At 39.0% G+C, this 16,784-nt stretch overlaps 1 long non-coding RNA gene across 2 annotated transcripts; it reads right to left on the minus strand.

The window, feature by feature from the left end:
• Positions 1 to 271: 271 nt before the first annotated feature.
• On the minus strand, positions 272 to 12,399 carry LOC130679869 (uncharacterized). 2 transcript variants are annotated; one of them, XR_008992851.1, is made up of 7 exons: positions 11,848 to 12,399; positions 9,646 to 9,742; positions 4,112 to 4,183; positions 3,124 to 3,223; positions 2,831 to 2,934; positions 1,242 to 1,369; positions 272 to 452 (listed from the first exon to the last, which is right to left on the minus strand). It is a non-coding gene; the product is annotated as an uncharacterized LOC130679869 (long non-coding RNA). The 2 variants fall into 2 exon arrangements; XR_008992850.1 differs by having other exon boundaries at positions 2,846 to 2,934; positions 11,848 to 12,395.
• Between the last annotated feature and the right edge of the window lie 4,385 nt (positions 12,400 to 16,784).

The following is a 16,784-nucleotide window of genomic DNA, read 5'->3' on the forward strand; positions in this document are numbered from 1 at the left end:
GGTTTAATTTATTACCTGAATCATTAAAATCAACGTCACCAAGCTACCTGAAGCCTCACTCCACGTGTAGTGTCAGAGATAAGCAAGCATGCACTTGCGCTGGTAAAGAATTTTACTATTTGTCAACTCACATTGCTTCCGAGGAGAGATTAAAATGATGATTGACACACACAGGAGGAGAATTCTCTACAAAACTGAGAAACACAATTAGAGTCAAATCCAGAAAAAAAAATCTTATTGTATCCCAAAGTGACAATATTGGCAAAATGAATTTTCTTTGAAGCAAAAGATTAGCATCTTTATTATCCTAAAACTGGAGTAGCATTCAAGATTCTGAGGATGAGCAGTAAAACAGTTATCTTCGTAGCTTCTAAGAAATAACCTTTGCATAGTTTGAGGGCTTGGCACTTGATGTTTCTTCATTCTTTTTTCTTTCGTTAACTTCTCGCTCACTGCAGAATAAAAAAAGCATAGGGTATTTTTTTCTAGGGTTACCATTGAATTTGTTTAACCACGTATTTCTCCAATTCTAAACATTAGCAAATCTAACACAATTTTCTCATATCCAAAAATTATCTAAAATGCTCTTTATACTAACGAGTACTGACTATTGGAATTTTCATTAATACTTTCCTGGCAATGCTATCAACTTTCGTAAATTCAGTGATTATACTGTCATACAAAATTGTATGAACCTATAAGACCGATTTCTTTTTTCCTTGATCAAACTTACGGCTGTCATATAGAGAGTTGCTTCATTTCTTTTTATTTTTCCTATTAAATTATAACTAAACTCTCCAGTATTGATTGTTTTCTATATAGTTATAGGACGTGAAGGCTTGGATACATTTTTTAAAATGCTATCTCCTTGCATCCCTACGAAAACTGTCCTGTATAGCTATCATGTCCTTTATATACAGGAGGAACTAAGACACTGTGAAGTGAACTGGCCTGTCCCATGCTCCTTAGTTCATAAGCTTCCCCTTTGCATGTCCTGATTCTATCACTGTACAATAGCTTGCGATCTCTTTCCCAGATGCTCCAAACATCATTGTTTTTCATCATCAAAATAAAAATTTCTTTGAAAGTGCTTTGGAAAGTCACTGCCAACTTCTAAAGTGAAGAGCAATTGTTCTATTTTTAATGTGTGATGTCAAGTGCGTAAGTTTTCGATTAAGAGGAAGTGTTTTTTTGCAAACAGGCACAACATATCAAACGAAGCCATAAACCTCTTCACGTACAACATGCTCTGACACGTGGCACACTTGTTGGGGTGCATCTTGTCATATGGACCTCGAACAGGATCATAGTCTGCAGTGCACACCAGCTTTCAGTTTCTCACCATGTCCCGGAATTCATGGCACTGATCCTGCAGGTAGGAGTAAAAAAAAAAAAGATGTTACTATGATAATCTGATCGTTACAACTGAATATAAAATTGCTTGGTTAGATACAAACTCAGACACTTGAGGGGAAAATAAAAACCTAGGGAAAATTACATCTTAGAGATGAATACGTTTTAAAGGCACCCTAATTCAATATCTGCTTAGGAAGTGGGAATCCTCTGCATAGAATCCCAGGCAAATAATTGTCTTGCCCCCATAGAATTTTACTACCATCTAAGGCAGTCTGCACAATGTTTAGACGATGTTCACTAAGCTGAGCACCAAATCCGTCTCCCTACAATTTTGATCATTGTTCCACACATAAAAAGCTCTGGAATGAACTAAAAGATGCTCTTTTAGCTGACACAAACATGTCAACACACTTTCAGCTTTGTTCCTCAAGAATGAAAATTAAAAAAAGTTTCTTTATCAAGTTTGTCTTTTAACAGTCACTGTGTTGTGTCTCTAATGGATTTCCTTTGGTTGTTATTTTTAAAAACCTCTAAGATAAACACTCATTATCCCCTTTTGCAAATGGGAAAACATAAGTCTCAGAGAGATTAAGCAATTAACATCAATTCTGGATTGTGATCAGAAATCTGCTAACAACCAGGCTATCCTTCTTGTCTTCTTTGCTTTTACCTGGCAGAGAATAAAATTCCTATACATTTGTAAGAAGATAGAGCTGCCTTTTTGTTCCCTGAAAAATAAGAAGGACTTACTTACACATATATAGAGAGTATTTTTTTTGTTTGAAATTTCTAAAAACAGAATTTTTTAAGTGAAAAAATTTGATCCAGATTAGCCTGGAGAGATCATTTGGAGTTGTACAATAAAGTTTTTTCTCAAAGCTGTTCACCTACCAAAATGTTTATCACATTCATTTTTTTTAATGATAATTATTATTAATTTTTCATCTATTTTGGTCAGTATGGACCTAATGAAAAGGTGGCTTATTATGGGAAGACCTTTCTGGGGAAATTTCTCTAATTCACTTTTTTAACTGGAGTCCAGGGACGGATTAGAAAAGATTATGCTGCGTCATATTCTATCTATTAGTGTTGTAAAGCATTGGACATTATTTTTAAAGCCCCAAAATGAACACAAGGCGGCAATGGAATGCCAACTCAAGAACTTATCATCTAGGTAAGTTTTTGATACTTTCTTTTTTTTAATTTTGGTATCTAATTGCTTGATGATATGTTTTAACACTTCAGAAAAGAAATTCACTTCGGAGCAACGACAATTTGACCGTCGTCACGGGGCGCACGGACACGTGGGGACTGAAGGAGGGTCCCTCTCGGGACGCTGAAGAGCGTGCTGCCTCTATCACATCAGGCCGGGCCTCTCTTGTTTACCGCTGTGTCCACAATGACTGGAACAGACTCCGTAAGTATCTGTTGAATGAATTAACTTTATGACCAGCCGTCCAGATCTCAGTATCACCTGTCAAACACGCACCCGTCAAAACCTGCTTTTCGTTGTTCTTCTCTCCTGTGCTTCCCGTGTTCTCCTTGTCTTTCTTTTTTCTTTCGGCTGCTTCTCTTTCCCTTGAAGAAAAAAGTGTAAAGAAACAATGCTACCAAAGGGAACAGACACTCATCAGTTACTAGATCTGCTTTAAAAACGTGTTGTTTTCTCAAACTGATGAGAAATGATTATTACTACTTTAAGACTCACAATTCAAGGGCCATTTTTGGAAACTACTCACAGCTGTTCCTTACACATAGTGCACTTACTGCCACATGTCCTGCAGTCTGGACCATGGACAGAGTCACTTTCTCAGGTGCAGATAAGTCGACCATTTTTCATTTGGCTTCTAAACTCATCACATATATCCTGAAAAGAAGGCAAGGTTATATAGGAAATGGCTGTTTTCACAGAGTTACTTGATTTGGCTTAAACATCTGAAGATTTTGACTCAAGTGAGGCAACCACTTAACCTTGCTTTGGAGGCAGTTTAATGACCCACAAAGATGTCCACATTCAAATTCCTGGAAACTGTAAATATGTTGCCTTATATGGCAAGGAGGAATTGAGGTTGAAGATGGAATTAAGATGGCTAATCAGCTGACTCTAAAATGGAGAGATTGTCCTAAGTCATCTAGGGAGACCCAAAGTAATTACAATGGTTCTTATGAGTGAAAGAGGGAGGCAAGAAAATAAGTGTCAGAACGATGCAGCATAAAAACGATTCCATCTCCCCAAGCTGACTTCAAAGACAGCCACAAGCCAAGGATTACAGGCAGCATCTAGCAGTTAGAAAAAGGCCAAGAAGACCCTCCTCCAGAGCCTCCACCAAAGAATACAGCCCTACTGACATCTTGGTCTCAACACAGATCCATTCAGGACTTCTGAACCCAGCGACATATGGTAATAAGTTTGTGCTGTTTTAACCCCACTTTTGGTAGTGATTTGTTGTAGCAGCTGAATCTCATTTTCCCCATCTATAATATAAGGTCAGAAAAAGTATTCGAGCAGGCTCAGAGACTTAAACAAACTACTATTTTTTAAAGTGCTTTGTAAAGTGTTAGAGTGGAAGCTTTCCATTTGGCGTTAAATTTCTATACTGAGCAAGTTACCAGTGATATTCACGTGAATGACGGCTTCCCACCTACTAAGGGCAAGATCACGGGTTGGCAACACTGACACCTCTTTCCATATATTTGATAGATAAGTGTTGACTTACAGGAAGACCATTCTTGCCAAATTAAGGTAATGACTCACCTTTCCTGAGTTGCTTCAGTCCCATTTGATCTGTTGCCGGGATGCTTATTTTTTTCCTTTGCTTCTATTTGCCTAGAAGAGAAAAGAGCCAATAGTCATCTTGTTTACATATACTCAGGTTCAGAAGGAGCTTCGGAGGGTGTGGGCAATAAGCCACTTCCTTCACAGAGAATCGCTCTGCATAGCCCCAAGATGGACAGGCAGCTCAGTTATTATTAAGAAGATCCCTCATCACAGGTAGATACTCTAAGGAAATCAACTCAAGCAATTTCAGAGTCTCCTTTATTTGTGTCCAAATTTATCTCCCTATAACGTCCATCCTTTTGTCTTATTTCACACTTTCAGGCCAACACAGAACAAGCCTGCTGAATCCATGACCTCCAGGCATTAAGGCTTCAGACATTTGAAGGCAAGTTTTGGGTCTCCAGGTCCAGCTTCCCACAGCTCTCTCACTTTCCATCAGAAGCTGTGGTTTTGGAACTCCAGCGGAACACTTACCCCTCACCCTGCTAAGTGTAGTTACCATTGGTCACCACACAAACATTTTACGATATCAGGAGCTTTATTCCCTATGCTGTACTTCCATACATACAAGGAACTCACCATTCTAGTTCCTTCATTTGTAGGTCAACCCATTATATTATTTCTTAAAGTATGGAGCCCAATTTTGATTGAAATCCCATGACTTTATATTTCTTTGAATCTTCAGGATATATTTTACCACCCCTTACCTATTTCTTACACGTGCAAAGGGAACTCCCTAAAAAGAATATTCATATTTCATATATATATACATATAACACACACACATGCATATGTATATATTCATGTTACATACACTCATACGCATGCTTGTTTTGGTACCAAGTGAAACTTTGGAAGAGAAATATTTTGTATACAATTTGCAGTATTCGGATCTTGGGTCAACTGCACCAGAATCACCTGGACTCCTTGTTAAAAATCAGATTACTGAGTTCCAATCTAGATGATGTCAATTAAACTGTCAGGATGGTCAGTGAATCTGAATTTTATAAAACCTCACAGGTGATTCTTACTGCACATGGAAGCTTAGGAGCACTGACACAAATCCTTTATCAGAAAGGGAAGAGATTTAAAAAGGAAAACAAAATATGATCCTAAGATACTTTTTAGATCACCTTCCTCAAGGGCAGGTGATCTAGAAAGTATCTTAGGATCATATTTCACTTGGTACCAAAACAAGCATGTGTATGACTGTATGTAACATGAATATATATATATGCATGTGTGTGTGTGTTATGCATATATATATATGAAATATAAATATTCTTTTTAGGGAGCTCCCTTTGCACATGTAAGAAATAGGTAAGTGGTGGTAAAATATATCCTGAAGATTCAAAGAAATATAAAGTCATGGATTTTTAATCAAGTACCTTTGGGAAAAGAAGGTATCCGTAATGATTCAGATTGCTGGTATTCTAGTTACAGTCATGGCTATGCTCAAAAACCTCCAGTGGCCTCTGATCACACAAAGAATAAAATTCAAAGTTCTTCTCTTGGCCTAAAAAGACTTATATGATCTTTCCAAACTCATTTCCTGAAATTCCCATGCAATAATCTTGAGACACAATGACCTCCTTTGTTTCTCTTTTTTTATTGAAATACAGTTGACATACAATAAATATATGTTAGTTTCAGGTATACAATGCAACGATTCAACAATTATATGCACTATAAAATGCTCACCGTGATAGGTGTAGTTACCATCTGTCACCACACAAAGGTATGACCATACTGACTCTCCCCATGATTTATTTAATTTCTATAACCAGCAGTTTGTACCTCTTTATCCCCTTCACCTGTTTCACCCTCATCCCTGTCCCCACTTCCTCTACGGCAATCCTTTCTGTTTCTTGAGCTTGCTAAATTCTTCTTTTTCAAACATTTTTTATTGACATACAGCTTATATATAATATTATATTATATTGGTTTCAGATAAATGACTTAGTTATTTATCAATTATATACATTATTAAATGCTAACCATGATAAGTGTAGTTACCATTGGTCACCACATAAAAATTTTACAATATTAGGAACTTTATTCCCTATGCTGTACTTCCAAGCCTATGACTGAATTATTCTATGGTTTGAGGTTTGTACCGCTTTATCCCCTCCGCCTGTTTCAGCCATCCCCTTACTCCTACGGTAACCGAATGTCCATTCTCTTTGTTTACGAGTCTGTTTCTGTGTTTTTTTAATTGTACATTTTTGTCCATGTGCTCTTGAAAAGAATGTATATTCTACTGTTTTTGTATGTAACATTCTTAATATATTTGAATACAGTTGCATGTCATCTGTCACTCAAATCCACTGTTTAGTTATTGGTTTTCTGTCTGAATGACCTATCCACATTATGTAAGTGGGGCATTAAAGTCCTATACTATTATTATTTTACTGTCAATCTCTCCTTTTATGTCTGTTAATATTTGCTTCATATACTCAGGAGCTCCACTGTTGGGTGCATAAATAGTTATAATTGTTACAGCTTCCTGCTGGATTGTGCCCTTAATCACTATGTCATGTAGCTTCTTTGTCTCTTGTTGCAGCCCTTGTTTTAAAGTCTATCTTGTCTGACAGAAGTATAGCTACTGCAGCTTTTTTCTTTTTCCTATTTTCATGGAATATCTTTTTCCATCCCTTCAGTTTCAGTATTTAGATTTAAAGTTAATCTCTTTTGGCAGCAAACAGATGGGTCTTGTTTTTTATCCACTCGGTCACCCTATGTATTTTGATTGGGGCATTTAGTCATTTACATTTAGAGTACTTATTGATAGGTATGTAGTTATTGCCATTTTGTCAAATGTTTCACGGTTGTCTTGTTCCTCTCTTACCCTCTTTTTCTCTTGCTCTCCCCTTGTGTATTGCGACTTTCTTAAGTGTTACATTTAAATTTGTTTTTCCATTTTCTGTGTATCCATTATAGGTTTCTGGCTTGTGGTTACAATGGGGTTCTTAGAGGATATCCTACACACATAGCAATCAATGGTAAGTTGATGGTTACTTAAGTTCCAATGTATTATTACAATACATTTTTTACTCCCCCTCCTCCTTCTTTTACACCTTTTTATTTAGTGACTCCCTTAACTAACTTTTAAAATGTAATTGATTACATTACTTTGGTCTTGACCTTCATACTAGCTTTTAAGGGACTGATCTACTATCACTGATACACATTTGTTTTTACCTGTGAAATTTTCATTTTCAGATTTTTCTTGCTTCTAGTTAGGGTCTTGTTTTCCTCTTAAAGAAGACCCTTTAACATTTCTTGTAAGGACAGTTCAGTGGTGGTGAACTCTTAAAGTTATTTTGATCTGTGAAGCTCTTTATCTCCCCTTCCATCCTGAATGATAACCTTGCTGGGTGGAGTATTCTTGGTTGTAGGTTTTTCTCTTTCAGAACTTTGAATATATCGTGCCACTCTCCTAGAGTTTCTGCTGGGAAATCAGCTAATTGTCTTATGGGGTTTCCCCTGTATGTAACCCGTTGCTTTTCTTTTGCTGTTTTTAAGATTTTCTCATATTTTCTGATCTTTGATACTTCAATCATGATGTGTCCTGGTGTGGGCCTACCTGGGGTTAGCTTGATTAGGGCTCTCTCTGCTACCTACACCTGGATGTCTGTTCCTTTCTCTGGTTTAGGGAAGTTTTCAGCTATTATTTCTTCCAATAAGTTTTCTACTCCTTTTACTCTTTTCTTATGGGACTCTTATAATGCAAATGTTTAGATGTTTGATATTGTCCCAAAGCTCTCTTCACTTATCCTCATTTCCTTTTTTTCTTTCTTATTTCTGTTCAGCTTGAGTACTTCCTATCACTGCCTTCCAAGGTGCTGACCTGCTCTTCGGGACCCTCCAGTCTGCTGCTGATTCCCGCTCATGTATTTGTCATTTTTTTATTGTGCTTGTTGCATTCTTCATCTCTGATTGGTTTGTTTTCGATTTTCTCTCTCTCTGTAGAGGTTGTCACTGAGTTCCTCCACTCTTCTCTCAAGTCTGGTGAGTTTCTTCATAATCATTAACTTGAACCTTTGTCTGATAGATTGCTTAACTCTTGTTTCATTTGGTTCTTTTCCTTAGTTTTGTCATGTTGTTTTGTTTAAGTATATCCCTCTGTCTCCTCATTTCGTTTGACTTTCTGTGCTTGACTTTATCAGTTAGGAGAAAGAGCTACGTCTCCCAGTCTTGAAGGATCGGCCTTGGGTAAGGAAGGTCCCTAGGTAGACTGTGTGCGCCTGGTAGTTTGGGCTAGCTTACTGAAGGCTGGAGTGTGTGAGTCAGGGTGTCTGGTGTCAGGGCCCTCATGGCATGGCTGCACGGGGGCACATTTGGAAGGGCTCAACTGAAGGGGTTCCTGAGTGGATACTGATGTGCTCCACACTGGAAGGAGGCAGTGGGCCCAGCCCCTCCTCTGAAGCTACCGGCTCCATGCTCTGTTTCAAGAGAAACAAAATGTGGCTAACACGATTATTGTTGCCCCTACCCTCATTATAAAAATGAGGAGACTGAAGTCTAGGGAAGTGAAAAAACCTGTCCAAAAACATGGAGCTGACATAGCCATGTGATGTTAAAAGCCTAGCACTGCCCTACTGTGCTATCTTACTTCTATTAAAGAATTTTTTATAACGTGAATGAATACCAGGCTAGCATTCATAACTGGATTCTAGGTTCGCTCGGAAGTTCACTCCTTCATGAGACCTTGAACTGAAAAAAAAACTTCAGTTTCTCACATGTGTAAAATGCAGCACTTGGATTGGTTAGATTTTCTCACATGAGCTATACTACTACTAGATTGTAGGTTTTTACAAGGAGAGAGGTGATGAGTGTGTGCGTGTTTGTGGAGAAGCATTAAATGCTTACTCAATGCACGTGAATTAAATGCCACCATTAATAGCATTGTGATATATGCATCAAATTTTAGAACTGTGAGTACTCATCAAGGTCACCTAGGAAACTACCTCTATATACAGATGACACCAACAGTGGTTGTTACTTGTCCCAGTAACGCAAATCAAGAGTGGTTGAGTTGGATCATAAAGCACTCCAATTGAACACCATTCACCAAGGGAAAATGAATTGAAGGAACACACCCCAGATTATACAATAAATGTGTCCCATACAGTTGACAAAAGCAACCCTCTAAAACTATTCTGGTCAACTATTCCAAATGATCATCTTCAACTCTCCCTAGGATTTGTTCAAGGCATAAAGAGCAATTATCTACTATCTAGCACTTACAGGTCACAGCAATATGATAGACAATAGAGTAGGAATCAACCACTTATTAACTGTCCTTGCTAGGGTTCATTTTAACTTAGGGGATGTAAGAGAAAGAGACAATATTTGGGAATTAACAAAAAGAATAATATTCATGGAGGGAGCCACAAGCAGATGAGAAATAGCCGTTCATTCAGGAGTACCGTGTAGCTATCTTTTAGACTTGCCAGTTGAAAGAGGTACTTATAGTATCTGTTGACACATGAGGCACTTATTCTTACATGTTTTTCCGTCAGCATCATGTACAGGATCTCTCTCCCGAGTACAGCTGAGTTTCCAATTTTGCATTTTTTTCCCCCAATACTCAGCACACTGGTCCTGAAAAGAGAGAAGGGAGCAGGCCTTGTGGGTTACCTGGTTTGTTGTATTTTTATTAAGTTTGGTAAACAATTTGAGTAAGAAAAGTTCTTGTCTAACATCTAGGATTGCTATCTACAGATACAGAGGGGCTGGAATCTTCCATATTCTAAGAGGTCAGTTGTCATAGGTAATAATGTTGCTCTTCAGAATCTACAAAGGAAATAAAACTGGCTGGGATTTAATAGCATAAATCAAGGGTCAGCAAACTAGAGCCTACAAGATTAATCTGTCCTGTTGCCTATTTTTATATGTAACATTTTATATATGAACTTTGAAACACAGCCACACTCATTCGTTTAGATATTATTTATGGCTGCTTTCCCATAATAATGGCAGAGTTGAATAGTTGCAACAGAGACCATACGACCCACAATGCCTAACCTATTTGCTATTTGGCCTCTTACAGAAAAAAGAAATTGCTGGCCTCTGGTGTAGAGAGAAGGGAGAAAGAAATGCTGGGAAAAAGCACAAGGACGCAAAATGCCAAGGAAAGTAGCTTAAGTGAGAACTTAGCGTACTAAAGGAGAAAAGATAGAAAAATAAAAAGGCCAGAATATATCAAAGATAAGGATTGAGCCTGTGTCAGAGCTGGAAGTAAAGAGGCGGTTTTGATATCCCAAGGTTGTTAGAAGAGAAATAAGGAGGTTGTGATCTTATGCAGTTGTGTTAACTTGCATGCAGAGTGGGCTTGTGCAAGATCTTCGTGCTGACACTTAAACATGTCTTAAACACACCCTACATTATTCCATGTCAGTCCTCTAAGAGTACTGCCAAATAAGGGAAACGAGAGTTCAGTGAAATGAAGTAATTTACTCAATTTCACACATCCTAAGAGGCAGGGACAGGAATCGTACCCAAAGCTATCTGACTACAAAACCTATGCTATTTCACCATGTGATGCTTCTGCACATCTATAGAAAATGAACCTCATTCTGGGAAAGGGAATAATCAAAGAAACTGAAGAGCACGAGGTGCTGATAGGAAACATCTGCCCTCTTATACCACTCCGTATCATGGCTCATAGGTGATATACGCATTAATTTCATACAATGTAGGCTAATTGTTCTCCAGAACAGCTACATAGGTCAATACTTCATTTTATGTCATAAAGGTTCTCTTTTTTACCCATATCCTTACTATCATTTGTATAGGTTGATCTAATTTTTACCAACTTGGTATGTGTAAAAGATCTAATTTTGGGCTTGGGTTTTTCCAAAAGCTGACAAGGCTGAGAATATCTTGGGAAATGTGCCTACCGTTTAGCGGCTGCCAAGAGGCCGAGCCCATGTGGGGGGAACAGCGTGAGGCAGAACCTACTGGAGGTAAAGAAGGCTGAAGCTGGCTGGATCATGGCCTGGCTCTAGAGCAGCAAATACATACTGCCCCTCAGGGAGGAGGCAGTCAGTGGGAAGTTGGAAGTAGAATGGAGCTAACTGGAGTTCAAACCCTGTGCACAGCCCTTTCATTTCCAGGAGACTGGGGCCTAGAACAGATGCCAGGGAATGAAGCGTTCATGCTCGACAAGCACAGGATTCATAATGAGGGCCATGGGATGTAAAGCCAGTGGCTTCCTCTTTCCCTGAAGGCTCTGGGGAAGTGACGGGGGAAAGAGTTGCAAGAGACAATGGGTTGTTGAAATGCCTGTCCCCTACAGTGGGGAAAATTCAATAAATGTTGGGGCTGTATGGAATCACAAGGTGTTTGCAAACCCAATATACACATACACCTCACATATAACTTACATGTGTACATAAGTTATATGGTACTGCTAAGATAGGACACTTAACCATGTTCTATAGGGCAGGCATGGGTCTAAGCCTATTTCTCTCAGGGAATGCCTTATCCTCACACTGGGGGAGATTTAGTAATGTGGTTACCCTAGATACATACAGTAATTGTCTTTTGTTTAATCCACATTATTGGTTCTCAAGTTTTGATATGAAGTGCAAGATAAAAATTCAAGTTGATGGTAGAGTTTGTATTGGGTAAAAGGGATCCCCCCCCTCATCAGTGGTCTGCTCCGATGCACGTGTCAGAACGCGATGGAACCCTGTCTGACTTACGTCATAATGGCCCTACTGGTGTACTGTACTTAAGCACGGCCCAGGCCAGTCAGTCAGAGAGTGAGTGAGGAGACAGCCAATTCAGTTGTCTGCTGTTCTTGAATATACTGGCCTGCTTCTTGGCTGTCATCACTTGAACCTCTGGCAGCAGAGTTCCAGGGAGGAAGGCACCTGAGCCATGAAGCACAAATGAAAAAGGAAACATCTTGAAACCGTATGTTCCCCAAAAGTGGCCAGGATGTCAAGAGATGTGTGTCAGTGATATTCTCTGAGCACTGGGGAACTAGAAACTGTCTTCTAAAGAGAAAAGGAGCAAAGATTCCTACTTATGGGAGAGAAAGGGCAGGAAGGTGGGAGGGAAGAAAAGGTGTGGGTGCACTGGTCTTTCCAAGGGATCAGATAATCTGGGGGTCAAGAGAAGGTTCCTGTGATTAGGTCCTTGTCTCTGTGGCTCAGGACCTGTGTTCCCTACATCATGTCGCTCTGGGTTACTGTATCACCGATGTAGTGATTGAGTAGTATAATGTTGATTTTGTATCCTGCAACTTTGCTGTATTCTGATATCAGTTCTAGTCGTTTTGGGGTAGAGTCTTTAGGGTTTTTTATGTACAGTATCATGTCATCTGCAAATAGTGACAGTTTAACTTTTTCTTTACCAATCTGGATTCCTTGTATTTTTTTGTTTTTTCTGATTGCTGTGGCTACGACTGCCTGTACTATGTTAAATAACAGTGGGGAGAGTGGGCATCCCTGTCTAGTTCCCGATCTCAGAGGATACAAAATCAACACACAGAAATCTGTGGCTTTCCTGTACACTAACAATGAACCAACAGAAAGAGAAATCAGGAAAACAACTCCATTCACAACTGCATCAAAAAAAAATAAAATACCTAGGAATAAACTATACTCTGAAAACTACAAGTCACTCTTAAGAGAAATTAAACGGGACACTAACAGATGGAAACGTAGATGCAAACGTATATACTTGTGGCTAGGAAGAATTAATATCATCAAAATGGCCATCCTGCCCTAAGCAATATACAGATTTGATGCAATCCCTATGAAACTACCAGCAACATTCTTCAATGAACTGGAACAAATAATTCAAAAATTCATATGGAAACACCAAAGACCCTGAATAGCCAAAGCAATCCTGAGAAAGAAGAATAAAGTAGGGGGGATCTCACTCCCCAACTTCAAGCTCTATTATAAAGTCATAGTAATCAAGACAATTTGGTACTGGCACAAGAGCAGAGCCACAGACCAATGGAACAGACTAGAGAATCCAGACATTAACCCAGACATATATGGTCAATTAATATTTGATAAAGGAGCCATGGACATACAATGGGGAAATGACAGTCTCTTCAACAGATGGTGCTGGCAAAACTGGACAGCTACATGTAGGAGAATGAAACTGGACCATTGTCTAACCCCATATACAAAAGTAAACTCAAAATGGATCAAAGACCTGAATGTAAGCCATGAAACCATTAAACTCTTGGAAGAAAACTTAGGCAAAAACCTCTTAGACATAAGCATGAGTGACCTCTTCTTGAACATATCTCCCCGGGCAAGGAAAACAACAGCAAAAATGAAGAAGTGGGACTATATTAAGCTGAAAAGCTTCTGTACAGCAAAAGACACCATCAATAGAACAAAAAGGAACCCTACAGTATCGGAGAATATATTTGAAAATGACAGATCTGATAAAGGCCTGACGTCCAGAATATATAAAGAGCTCACACGCCTCAACAAACAAAAAACAAATAACCCAATTTAAAAATGGGCAGAGGAACTGAACAGACGGTTTTCCAAAAAAGAAACATAGATGGCCAACAGACACATGAAAAGATGCTCCACATCGCTAATTATCAGAGAAATGCAAATTAAAACTACAATGAGGTATCACCTCACACCAGTAAGGATGGCTGCCATCCACAAGACAAACAACAACAAATGTTGGCGAGGCTGTGGAAAAAGGGGAACCCTCCTACACTGCTGGTGGGAATGTCAATTAGTTCAACCATTGTGGAAAGCAGTATGGAGGTACATCAAAATGCTCAAAACAGACTTACCATTTGACCCAGGAATTGCACTCCTAGGAATTTACCCTAAGAATGCAGCAATCAAGTATGAGAAAGACCAGTGCACCCCTATGTTTATCGCAGCACTACTTACAATAGCCAAGAATTGGAAGCAACCTAAATGTCCATCGATAAATGAATGGATAAAGAAGAGGTGGTACACATACACAATGGAATACTACTCAGCCATAAGAAAAGGGCAAATCCTACCATCTGCAGCAACATGGATGGAGCTGGAGGGTATTATGCTCAGTGAAACAAGCCAAGCGGAGAAAGAGAAATACCAAATGATTTCACTTATCTGTGGAATATAAGAACAAAGGAAAAACTGAAGGAACAAAACAGCAGCAGAATCACAGAACTCAAGAATGGACTAAGAGGTATCAAAGGGAAAGGGACTGGGGAAGATGGGTGGGTAGGGAGGGATAAGGGGGGGAGAAGTAGGGGGGTACTAAGATTAGCATGCATGGGGTGGTAGGAGAAAAGGGAGGGCTGTACAACACAGAGAAGGCAAGTAGTGATTCTACAACATTTTGCTATGCTGATGGACAGTGACTGTAAAGGGGTTTATAGGGAGTACCTGGTATAGGGGAGAGCCTAGTAAACATCATATTCGTCATGCAAGTGTAGATTAGTGATACCAAAAAAAAAAAAAAAGGGCAGTTCCTGTGTGGTAACCTCCAATGAGTTCTACACAAGAGTATAAAGGGCATATAAAAGTGTAGGCAAAGGGTGTGTCTGTGTTTATACAGAGGATCAAAGCCTAATTGGGCTACCCCGAAAATGAACTAAGATACGATATGAAAAAGAACTTCCAACATCTGCACTCTCTGGAAGACTCATGCCAGATGATCATCAAAAAATCCCAACAAAGATCCATGCACTGCTACAGCTGTAGATGCACTCGTCCCACCAGTTCCTGGACTTGCCATGGGAATGAAGGAGGAGATAACTAAGCTGACCTGTGCATACAGTAAAACAACAAATTTGACTGGATCTATACTGTTGGAACTCAACCAAGAATTTGGAGAAGTGCAAATTGTAGCGCTCCAAAATCTTACAACTACAGACTATTTGCTGCTACAAGAACATAAGGGATGTGAACATTCCTCAGGAATGGGTTGTTTTGATTTGTCTGATTTCTCTCAGACTGTTCAAGTTCAGTTGGACAATATCCACCATATCATAGATAAGTTTTCACAAATGCCTAAGGTGCCTAACTGGTTTTCTTGGTTTCACTGGAGATGGCTGGTAATTACAGGTATGCTTTGGTTATGTAACTATACTCCTATTACGTTAATGTGTGTGTGCAATTTTAGTAGCTTAAAACTTATACATGCTGAAGTTACTCTACAAGAAGATATGTCAAAGAAATAATCAATCTTCCCATGTTTTTTTCCGCCTGCTACTTCTATAGCTTTTCTTCTTCCTTCCTAATTACAACCCTTAAATAGAATTTGTGCCTCATATCAAATTTACCAAGTATCATAATTCTTCCAAGTGGTAAAGATACCTCAAGACAAATGCTGGGCATAGAAGCTACAGGGCATAAATATGCAAAGAAGTAAGAAGCTAACCATTTCAAACAATAAGGCTTCTCTCTCACTTACCAACTTTACATTTCCCTGTATGGCCCCGGAAGATGACTGGTTAGCCAGAGACGGGTAAGATTCCTCAAGGGAGGAACAACCTAAGACAGGCACAGTCGCAGGGGCGTCATCAGGTGAGAAATTGGGGATCAACAGAGGTGAGGCTTAGAACCTCACCCCCCCTGTTCTGAGAGAAATCTTCTGCATATGTGGATGTTTTATGGCCCTTGTCTAGCTTGGATTAACACATAGTCTACAGGCACACACCTGATCATCTACATTTGCTCTCTTACAACACTAAACTATGTTTTCTACCTTTATCTTGTATCTACCTACCACTTCAGCATTTTATTAAAAATAATAATAATCAAGAGAGAAAGGTGGTATCCACAAATAAATCAAGTATAAAAATCAAATGTGTATTCATATTTGAACTGACTGTTTATAGTTCATAATGCATGAGCAAAACCGAAGGTTTCTGTGATGGCTGCCCTTGTACTGTTCACCATGTAAGAACTTATTCACTATGTAAGAATTTGTTCTCCATGTAAGAATTTGTTTGTTATGCCTCAGAAGACTGGAGACTGATGAAAATTAGGCTTGGGGTGGATTAATGATTGTGCATTGAGCATTGACTCCCCTATACAGAATTTTATTGTTGTTAACAACCATTTGATCAATAAGTTTGAGAGATGCCCTCACAAAAAAAAAAAAAAAGTACACACTTCCAATGGTAAAATAATAAGTAACCGGGATGTAATGAATATAGTCAAGATATTGTAACAGCTTGGTACAGAGATAGCTGGTACCTAGAATTGTCATGTATATAAATGTTGAATCACTATGTTGTACACCTGAAACTAATGTAATGTAATAATGTGTGTCAACTACCCTTCAATAAAAAATAATTATCTACAAAAAAACAAAAAAGATTAATAAGTTCTGGGGACCTAATATACAGCCTAGTGATTATAGCTAATAATACTGTATGATATACATGAAAGTTGGTGAAGAGATCTTCGAGGTTCCACCCTCCGCCTCACCCTGAACCTTTCTGCGCAGGTCCTAGAAATGCAAGGAAACACCAAACAGCACGTCACAGAGCTCCTCGTCTCCCTCGCCGCTCCCTCCCATCCTTCATTTCCCTCGTTCTCCATGTGGGGTGCACTCTTGACCAAAGGGCAGTCCACAAGAACCTAACTCTATAAATGTGATAATCATTATTAAGGACTGAATACAGACATGTTCTTTGCAGTCTTGA

Source organism: Manis pentadactyla, chromosome 12, assembly GCF_030020395.1.
Source record: "Manis pentadactyla isolate mManPen7 chromosome 12, mManPen7.hap1, whole genome shotgun sequence".
NCBI lineage: Eukaryota > Metazoa > Chordata > Mammalia > Pholidota > Manidae > Manis > Manis pentadactyla.